The sequence below is a fragment of the Bidens hawaiensis genome, unplaced genomic scaffold (genome assembly GCF_021521415.1).
Source record: "Bidens hawaiensis isolate Kalapana, Puna unplaced genomic scaffold, B.hawaiensis_p1.1 tig00419403_1, whole genome shotgun sequence".
NCBI classification, from domain to species: Eukaryota; Viridiplantae; Streptophyta; class Magnoliopsida; order Asterales; family Asteraceae; genus Bidens; species Bidens hawaiensis.
The window spans coordinates 934969-944851 of NW_027504850.1; the positions used below are offsets into that span (position 1 = coordinate 934969).

Genomic DNA, 9883 nt, shown 5'->3' on the forward strand with positions numbered 1-9883 from the left:
AGAAAAAATAGAAGATATGTCGGTTTCTATGGTATTTGTCCTTATTTTTTTTTGTAAAAGATTATCAAATTGTTTTAAGGTCATGGTATGACTAAGTAGCGGACTTACGATGTCCATAAGGGTGTCAAACGGCCGGCACCCCAATTTTCATGTAGTTTCCACGTGACATGTTTTATAAAAATCGTCAAGATATGAAATCAAACCAAAAAAATAATAATAAAAAAAATACGTTGCCTAACATCATTATGAAGCTTTAAACTAAACTTATTTATAATGAAGCCATGAAAACATGAATAATAGTAGATTTTGCGTTTTTAAAATTGTCCTACCCGACCTTTAAAATACACAATCAAGTTGATAAATATATTTCAACATCGAATATTCGTGTCCCATGAAAAAGTTTTTGGGTTCGCCGTTGGATATGACATCGGAGGACCTAAAGATTGCTTGTTTGAGTTTCCGGTTATTTGTACTTATTGTTTTTTTATTAGAATTCCTAGTTTAAGAGTGAGCAGTGCTCATGCTAGTTCATAGTTGCACGTGGTAGCAGTTTTAGATCTTTTTAATTTGCCTTCAGTTGTTTTAGCTGAACACATTATCTTATTTATTCCTCATGCTAGTTCATAGTTCCACGTGGTAGCAGTTTTGAGTGTTTCACACAAATTATAAGTCCAAATATCCTTTTATATATAACACAAACCGAGTTACATCTGGATAATGGGTAAGCGAGCAACAAGCTGCGCCAAATTAATTAACATGTATGTTGTTGGATGATATCAAGAACAATCAATCAATCAAAGATTCAAGAACACAATCACAAGATCATATGTAGGAATAGTTAAAGATTACATATATGGGTACAAGCAAAAGGAAGTACGTATGTTTACATATATGGGTATATATAACCTAATTCTAAACGCTGCAACCCTTGGTGAAGTGTGAGACGGTTATCCTCCTTAATCCTAAGTTCCAAATCTAATACAATTATCCAATAAATATAATAAGAATAATACACAAGTCTAGGTTATATAAATCTAATATTTTACATACCCTCCTAAGCTAGACTTAGGAGTGTATGGAACCAGTGTAGGGTAGGATTAAAGCCTTCATCGTGTTGTTCTCTTCCCGATCCATAGGCTGATAATAGACTTTGATTTCTGAAAAATGATGTTGAGTATTCATTCTTGTTTGACCCGCCAAAAGATGTTGTGTGCTCTATAATCTTCCTGTCAAGATGTCTGCACGGATGGAACAGGATTAACCGTGTTTTTAATTTGGTGTGACCCGCTAAAATAAAGTGCATTCAGGTTCTGGTGTGGCCCGTTCGAAGATCTTGTTGGGTCTAACTTCATATCTTTCGAGAGAAAAGCAGCATGCAGTGAATCAAAACAATTTGACTTTTGGTGCTGATTTTAAATATCCCTAGTGAAATTTTATTCTCTTTGTGAAACTGTTCTTGATATTTATAATCAAAATACAAAGATAATCTTTCTTTTGTATTTATAACACAATTGAACAGTTGTTTAATAGTCATAAGTACAGCATAAGTACGTATCTAGTCTACGCAAGTGTTTAGCCGACGAAACTCTTGCTACGCCGTTAAAAGATGTTAAAATCAACGAGAAGCTTAAATTTGTAGAACAACCAATTCAAATAGAAGATAGCATGATCAAGTTCCTCAAGCATAAGCGACTCAAGCTCGTGAAAGTCAAATGGGATTCAAGACGAGGACCCGAGTACACGTGGGAACTCGAGTCGAAAATGAAGAAGAAATATCCCTATATATTCCAATAAATCTCGAGGACGAGATTATTCAAAAGGTGGGGAGGATGTAACACCGCGTAAATAACCCTATAGGAAATATGCCAATTACACTAACTTTTATAAGTCTAGGGACTAAAATGAAAATTCTGAAAAATATTGACTCATCGCGATACGCGACGGGGAAGTGATTTCACCCATCGCGTATAGCGATGGACTTGCACATGGACCCAGAAATGGGCGGGGGTAGCGATACGCTATGGCCTAAACACGCGATGACCACGCTAAGTAACGGGGACACGTGTCCAACCACGTGGCACAATTTAACAGGCCACGTGTCACAACATGGCATGGCGGCTAAAAAGTACGACGCCGTGATACGTGACGGGTTAAATAAAACCCACCGCGTATCGCGATGGGTCCCTGATTTCGCCTATAAAAGGGGTGAAGGATTTGAAGCCAATTTCATCCCAAATTCACTCTCACAATCACATAGTTAACCTAGGGAATCGTGCCCAATAGCCGTGATGAGCCGACGTTCCATTTTCTCGAAGTTCATGCAAGTTCTAAAGTTATAAGTAAGTAGTAATCACATAAGCGAGTAGATCAAGATCATACCGACAAGTCATCACCTTTTTCTTAGTATTATCATTCCAAGTACCCGTACTAATGTAGGAGTTACGTTTAAGTTATTCAATTATAGCTTAGACATCAATCGAGGCTATGGCCTTTAACCTTAAAAGTATTTTATAAACATTCTATAAACATTCATAAACGAGTTTTCATAAACGTTACTTCTTAATGAAGTAATGTTAAACAAAAGTTATATTTTGATGGGCATGTAGTAAACTGTAAGGGGGATATCACTAGTAGTAAGTTTCTTGCCTAAGGAAAAGTAATTCGTACAAATCACAATCAACCGAGGGACCCGTTTACTTACCTGGAGAAACTTACCAACGTGTTATAACCTATTAAGCTAAAGCATGCTATATCAAACGTCACATAAAACTAAGTATTTTCATTCACAAACAAAGATAAACGATTTCAAGGTTAAGCTTCACAATCATAGCTTAATCAAGAAACACCATTCAAAATTTTTATACAAACCTATTAATGTATATGTTAATATCATTCTCAATCAATCAATCAAGGTTTCAAACACACGCCGACGGTACAAGTGAATACATTAACCTTTACAAACAGTCAAAACATATTTATACTCGATAAGATTAACGGGTGTTTTTCTTAACGAGTCAGTCAACGTTTACATGAGATTACGTGATCTCTAAAACGTTATAATACAAAGTAGAAAATAAAATCAACTCATACCGAATACGCATGTTTCTGGATCCAAACATAACTGTTCAGCCTAAACAGTCGAAGGCTACATGGCCGCGGGCTAACGACCATAACTAGTTCTACATTAAGGGCTACGTGGCTCAGAGAAGACATTTGTGTGTGTAGGGCAATTGTACATATACCGAAAGTAGAAATACTATTACTGAGCTTGTCAAGAAAACTATATTTGTATTTTAACTGTCATTCAAATGATTTATAGAGTCATACGTGTTCACCAGCATATAACTGATGTGTTTTTTCAAGCCCATTGCATGTAATTAAGCATTAGTAGCAATAGCAAGGATTGGAGTCTATATGAAGATAGAAGCGCGTTTCGAGATGGCTCCGTTTTTTATAAACTAAATCCTTGTAATATGAAACACATATTTTGTAAACGAATAGTTGGGTATTTAATTAACAAGTAAATTTTCACAGTAAATTAATATTATATTCAAACCTAAAGTCATCCGCTAAAATTAACCCATAACTCTGATATATTTACAAAACAGGTACCAACTTGTGGTCACACGCCTAGGCCCTAAGTCGGGGTGTGACTTATATTAACATGAAAAAAATAATATTATGATATATAAATATATAACAAGTAAACTATATATAAATATATTTATAAACCTAAAAATAATATTTTCAAGATGTGTTTTTATATAAGTAAACTAATGATTTACATATTATATCTTTATATATACTATTATATTTAAAAAGGGGTATAATATTAATTTAACAATAATTTATCGAGTTTTCATAATCTATCTTGTACATTTACTTAGCGTATCCGTACTTCTTTGTTCCTTATTAGGCTTTATCGTTAACGCGTGATTTTCGCATTCTTAATATTCTAATTCACCTTTGTTCGTTTATTGCGGTGCATACCATATTCCCCTATTTTACCCGTTTTCTACGTTTTGGGGACATATGCGTCAACATATATTCTCTTATTTATACATATACTCAAACTGCAACTATTGTCTTATGTGTTAACGATTTTATACCGTACTTGTTGTGTGCTTATGTGCTCATTGTGAATCGCATTAGGAGAGGTCCAGCATAATCTCAGAATAGTATGATCATACGCCAGTCATTATAGCCATTGTGATTCTTGACATCTCATTTATCTATGCTCATTGGTTAAATTGTTATTCTCATTTGACTTGTTGCAAATATTTATGTATATATATATTATATGTACATTAAACTAGTGTGTTGCTCACTCAACCTTGTGTTGACAAAACTACTTTATTTTTAACTCGTATGCAGGTCATCGTGTGATGTGAAGCTAGTTCAAGTTTGGAAGATCACTTAAGGAATAAAGTTAGAGAAATTTAAATGAGACAATTTGTTTTATGATTTATCTTTTTCTCTTGTTGAATTTTTTATTTTTGGATATTGTATTGAATATTGGTTTTTATTTGAATTAATTAAATGGATATTGAAATTTCTAATGTTGCAAGATAATACCTTAAGAGTTGTGGACAATCAGTTCACGACCCGGCATCCGCCGTAAGTTGGGGTGTGACACAAAATTTGTAATTCTGTCTTATAATACAGTGTCAAATGTTTTTATTACGTCAGATGTGTTATATAAGGGAAAGTGAAAATGATATTGTTAGCCATCTAAGCTTACACGTGATACATATCAAAACTACGTAGTTTTGATTATAAGTCTCTTATTTAACTAAAATATCATATTTTAATCCAAGATTATCTATTAGTTAACTGCAAAAAATAAAAAAAAAACCTCACCGTCTTGTTAATCTTCTGTTTTTAAATAGTTATGTTAGTATTATATTAATAAAAAAATGCTTACAATGCAGACATGTCCGACCCTTAGGGAGGCTGGGTGGTTGACGTCCCTGACCTGACACCCCGCTAGGCCTGGAATTCTTTTAAAAAGGATTATATTTATTTTTATAAAAAACAATATGTATATTTAATATTTAAACTTAATTACATAATAACTAGTTTGTTTTTTTTGAGTTGAGTTGAAAATCCTTATTTTTGTAAATGACTTCTTGACGAGGTGTAGTTTTTAAGCTTGATTCACTCAAGTTCAATTCTATTTCATCATTAAAATGGATTGTGCATACATAACAAACAAAACTATTTACAAATTTGATAATTTTTAATAATATTGAGAAAATAAGAACACAACGCATCAAAACAAACTCATTAACATTGCTTCATTTCCCAAAAATCGTGTGGCTAAATTCATTCAGTTTTTGACATAATTTCTTTTTTATCGGTCTCTAGTTTAGTATTGAAATCATTATTTAACACAACCTTTGTTTTTATAAACTTTTTTTTTATTTGGGTAGTACAAGGGATTGTAATAATTAAAGACAAGGGTAGTAACTCAACCACGCCCAAATACTCTTTTAATTGAATGGATTTATGGAAAGTTTTAGGAAATTTCTCAAAATGGCATTTTTTAAGAGAGATAAAAGTGAAAATTAGTCCTAAATTTAAACATTTTTCTAAAATAGCTCATCAAATTTAGACTGAGGAGACGAGATCTGAATAAATCTTTAGGCCAATAAAATTCTGACAAGTGTCAAAATCCGACGGGTTTTTTTAAAACAAATTTTCACTTCATGCTAACTGGACGCCACATATCACAATTCGCCCCTGATTGGCCTAACGATAACATTAACCAAAGCGTACTAGTTGTTGACTAAAAGATTTCATTTCATTTCATTTCATTTGTACACCCCTCTTATCAAATTCCCCCAATTTGTTTGTTACAGCCCAAGACACACAAATCATGCACCATCCATGAATCCCCCATCTTCTTCTTCCCAAAAGCAAACCCTAATCCCAGGTCTCCCATACGACCTCGCATTCCTCCCGTACTCAAATCCATCTGCAAGTCATGGAACCACTTGTTCTCTTCAAGGTTCATCCATTCAATCCCACAGTTGCTATGCGTCTTCCCCCAGGATCCATCCGTGTCCGCGCCTGGTGTAGACTCCCCCTCATGCCCTGCAACCCCCACGTGTACAACTTCGCATCTCTTTCTCATGGCTCCCACCTTTACATCCTCGGCGGCTCCTTATTCGACACGCGCTCCTTCCCGCTTGACCGCCCCTCGCCTTCCTCTTCCGCTTTCAGGTTTGATTTTCTCACCAAAGCTTGGGACTCGCTCCCGCCCATGATCTCGCCACGCGGCAGCTTCGCGTGTGCCGCGGTCGATGCTAACCGGATTGTTGTCGCGGGCAATGGCTCCCGGCACGCGATGTTTGGCGCGGCCGGGACTCGGATGACTTCGGTTGAGGTGTATGATATTGGGAGGAATGAGTGGGTCGTGTTGGATGGGCTGCCGCGCTTTCGGGCCGGGTGTGTAGGGTTTATGGTGGGGAATGGGGATGATAATGATAAGGAGTTTTGGGTAATGGGTGGGTATGGCGACTCGAGGACCATTTGGGGGTTTTTCCGGTGGATGAGTATTATAGGGACGCTGTGGTGATGCGCTTTGAGGGTGGCGGTGGGAGGTGGAGGGCGGTTGGGGATATGTGGGAGGAAGGGGACAGGAGGCAGCTTGGGAGGATTGCGGTTGTTGAGGATGGTAATGGAGGTTGTACCGGGGTTTTCATGCTTGATAAGAATGATATATTCAGGTAACTTAAGTTTGTTTTGCATATTGTTATAATGCTATTATTATGGTACTAGATGTATGCTTGCTCTAGAGTTAATAGTATGTTTAAGGGTATTATATTTAGGCGTATGCATAGTTATCAAATGCACTAGGCGAGTAGGCGCAAAAAAAGCGAGGGCCTGAAGAAAAAAAGCGCGCTTGAATAAAAAATTTAAAATATTTTATGTATATGAAAAATAATACTATTCTTCAAATAAAATAAACAAAAGCTATTATATAACATTTAATATCAACTAATTAGTACCAAAAGTTCTAAAATATTCAAGATTCAAATGTAATTCCAGAACTTGAATAACCAAATGTATCAATATAATGCCTTTGACCTCTCCTAGATCTATGTTTTAATAGCACTCCTTGCGTTTCTTTTGCTCGGCTTTTATCTTTGGCATAGACAATGCTGAAGCGCTCGCCTAGGAACTAAAAGCGCATTTATTGAGCCTCGCCTGAAAAATGGGCCTAGGCGCAAGAAGCGAGGGCTTTTAATAACTTTGGGCGTACGTGCTTGGAGAAGTAGCCGAATAAAACTACCTCACTGTTACCCATTTATTGTGATATATATTACAGTTATATCCATCATCTTGGTTTAGAAAAGCGTGAGACGCTTTGAGGCGTTTTAGTCTCGATAGGCGTTGCGCAAGGCTTGTGCTTCACATACCTGTGTAAACGAACCAAACAAGGCATCGTTCATGTTCGTCCGTTAAGCTTTTATCGGAAAAGCAAACGGTTCACGGACGCCTAACCGAACGAAATTTTTTGTTCATGTTGGTTCATTAAGGAAATGAACATGTACTTGAACGGTTCACGAACACAAATGAACACAAACATTGTTTTATATAATTTGGCTGACCGAGAATTGTCAGTGTTAACAATTCGGTTCAGGATACCAAGTTTTTGTGCTTTTTTTGACATTCATATTCATGTGTTAATTTACATAGAAATTAATCACACATAATACTCATATATATATATATATATATTTGTTTTGTACTTATTAAGTTTGCTTAAATCTATATGATAAGGTTAGAAAGTCATTAACAAGTTATTGAAAAACCTTTAACGAACAAACATTAACGAACGTGAACGAACACATTATGGAACGTTTACGAACACAATAGAATGAACATGGTCTTTGTTCATGTTCGTTCATTTAGTTAATCCATCAAAATCTCTTGTTCTTGTTCGTTCATTTATAAAATGAACGAACATAAGCGAAACGAAGAGTTCACGAACAATTCACCGAATGTTCGGTTCGTTTACAGCTTTATGTATGAGGAACCCGTCTTTATGCAACTGAATAAGCTTTATTTACAACTAGAATTATGGCTCTTTCATCTGGTCTATGTATCATCCTATTGAAAAAGTAAAGCTTCACGTCGCGTGTGTTTTTGCTCTTGATGTAACTTAAAATCATGCTTATGTTTATGTTTTATGCAATAGGTCAGATTCAGTTGGGTTTGGGCTTAAACTGAACCAAAAAATATAATTTGGTATTGGGGTAGTTGAAAACTGTTCAATTTTGATTTTATCGTTTTTGGGCTTTCACAATGGGTCAATTCGGTTTCTTTTATTTGTTGTTGCCATTTGGTAGTTTAAACTTTGGGCCGAAAAATTTACCAAAATTAACGAATTTGGGCCTGTAACTCTAGGCTTAATACTCTTTTGTTAATTCCTGGTTAATTGATTATTACATATGGTTAATTGATTATTACATATCTGCGTCTAAAATATCTGAACCACATGTATAATCCATAAACTCAAGAATACAAGTGTTTTTCAGTTTTTTCGGGTTCGGTTTGGTGATTTTCGTTTTTGGTACATGCGAAACAGAAACTAAACTGCAAATATCGTTTTAAAGAAGCTTAAGATCAATCTCTCTATTTTGGCTTTGGTTTGGTTTTTTGGTTTTTCGATACATGCAAAACCGAAACTGAAACGCAAATTTGGTTTTAGAAAGAAAGCAAAAAACCAAACTGCCAGTTTTGGGTTTGGTTCGGTTATCTCAGTTTGATTATTTCTGTTACGGATTGGTTTTTTGAGTTTGTGTTTCATGCACACCCTAAAGTGCAATGCGTGGTTCTTTACATATTATTGGTTCTGGTTCTGAAACCAACATGCCATGTTTGCAGGATAATTATTAGATGTCAAAATTTTGGTGTTTTATACTTGTACTAACTTCTCGACACGCTTCAGTTATCAATTTTTCAAGCCTAGTAGCGTATCGTGTAACACGAATTTTGCATTTTACAGGTATGACATGACATCAAACCGCTGGTGGAAGGAAACCGCTTTACCCAAACGAGCCTTAGATGAGTCAGCAGTGGGGTTCGTTGCTTTAAATGGTGAACTTTATGTTATGGCCTGTCACAATGGAGCCGGTTCAGTGGAGAATCGAAGGTTGAGACGCCATAAACGGTCAACATCTCTGTATTTACAAATCTACCATCCCGGGACAAGGGTTTGGAGAACCATAATTACCAAACCGCCATTCCAACAACCTTTGGATTTCAAAACCACGGTTATGTGCACTATTCGACTCTAGACTTTATTGATGTCAATTTGTAGTTGCAACATGTGGCTGTGTGATTGTTTCATTGTATAGCATGCTATTGAAACAAGTGTCTACTTACCTTAAATGTGTGTCTTTGTTTGATGTTGTTGCTTGCATATAAGAAAAGTAATTGAATTTATTAGATGCTTAATGTTTTTAGTATTTTTTTTTTAGATGAGTAATTAATATTTTCTTCTTTTTTCAATTGCTTTTTGCTTCGACTCTGTTATTAGAATCTTGTTTACTAACATTAGTGACGTGGTACTGGGTATAAAACTAGGCTCGGGTATGATTGGGTATTGAAAAACTAGGTATTAGCCATACCCGGGTCGGGTACAGAGCTGATATTCTAAAAACCTGGTATTTGAATACTTTATATCCGGGCGTTGAAGTAACATTGTTTTCAGTTTTTTTGAGGCATTTTTCGAGTGCAGATTGGGTGTTTTAAGGGGCTACACTTTTTTGGGGATATTTTTCAAGTGTTTTAGGGTAATTTTGGTTATAGATTGGGTGTTTGAAAAACTCAGTTTCGGTTATCAGAAAACCCGATTCCGCGTATGGAACCG

General features: G+C 35.7%; 1 pseudogene across 1 annotated transcript; it reads left to right on the forward strand.

Moving 5' to 3' along the window:
• The first annotated feature begins 1973 nt into the window (after positions 1 to 1973).
• LOC143608687 (F-box/kelch-repeat protein OR23 pseudogene) lies at positions 1974 to 9459 on the forward strand (annotated as a pseudogene). The gene is made up of 3 exons (XR_013149309.1): positions 1974 to 2149; positions 5862 to 6731; positions 9017 to 9459. The product of XR_013149309.1 is annotated as an F-box/kelch-repeat protein OR23 pseudogene (transcript).
• The last annotated feature ends 424 nt before the right edge of the window (positions 9460 to 9883 follow it).